Consider the following 1357-nt stretch of genomic DNA (forward strand, 5'->3'; position numbering starts at 1 on the left):
AGACTTCCACTCCTCAGAGGTGGCTGCTAGGGAGTGCACTCAGTACCCAGTTTCTTCAACACTGGGGAGAAGAAAGTAATTCCATAAAACATACCGTGCCACAAAACATCCTGAAAATGTGACTGCAGATCAAATTTCTTAAATCTGTGTATTTTAGAATGTCCTGGTTTCACTGTTGGTTTACCAATACGACCTTTAACACTGGCAGAAGTCATTCCAAGAGCGGTATTTCAGGTGATGCGAGGACGGGAGCACACCCTTCTCCAGGAGAAACCAACACTGAAGCTGTTTTCTCTGCCTGAGCTACGGAGCAGTCTGTGCCTGTGCTTGAACGTACAACTCTGTGATCGCAGCCCTGCCGTGCACACAGCTTCTGGGCATGATCTGCCCAGCGGGATGGACTCTCGCAGCCATTAGGTCTCTTAGCCAATCATGGCCACTGCCCCCCTTCCCGTCCCGCTTTGCCATTAACTCTGGGGGCGAGGACACTGCTCCTGGCAGCGCAGCGTCACCCTCAGCCACAGCTCCCAGGAACCAACCAGTGCTTGATGCCTCTCACGGCTGACGCCAGGTTCTTTCCCCCATAGAAAAGCCATATTTCTCTGTGGCTGTAAAATGTTTTCCTCTCAGACTGGAATGAAAATACGGCATCACAAGTTAGGATTTTCTGCGACTTCAGATACTGAATTCTGTGCTCTAACATGCTTTCTGCTAGGGAAGGGACCAGCTGTCTCAGTCCTTGAACAGAATCTTGCTTTGCATCCTCAGGGTGAATGTGCCACACACTTACTGATTCATAGAATCATAGAATCATAGAATGGCCTGGGTTAAAAAGGACCTCAAAGATCATCAAGTTTCAACCCCCCTGCTGAGTGCAGGGTTGCCAACCACTAGACCAGGCTGCCCAGAGCCACGTCTAGCCTGGCCTTGAAAGCCTCCAGGGACGGGGCATCCACAACCTCCTTGGGCAACCTGTTCCAGTGCCTAACCACCCTCTGTGTGAAAAACTTTCAAAAAAAAAAAAAAAAAAAATTGAAAAATTTTTGTTCTCTACGTGAAACAGGTTGCATGCCAGGAATTTTCTGCAGAAGTATTTATTGCTAAGAAATGCTTTTGTCATGAACACAGAACAGCTTTAATTGTGGATTTCAGCAGTCATTCCCTCAGATTGTATTAACCACTTTCCATCACGGTCTCGGTTTCTTTTTCCCCTCCTGCAAAATCACTGCGCCTTTTCAGCCGTCCAAATTGCATCTCGCCCAGTGGTGTTTGACCCTTTTGTCCTCGAGTGCATGCTGTGCTCCCTGAGGGCTAAGGTGAAGCAAACCACTTTTCCCTGGCCTACAGAAGCACAGGC

Source organism: Numida meleagris, chromosome Z (assembly GCF_002078875.1).
Source record: "Numida meleagris isolate 19003 breed g44 Domestic line chromosome Z, NumMel1.0, whole genome shotgun sequence".
In the NCBI taxonomy this organism is placed as follows: domain Eukaryota; kingdom Metazoa; phylum Chordata; class Aves; order Galliformes; family Numididae; genus Numida; species Numida meleagris.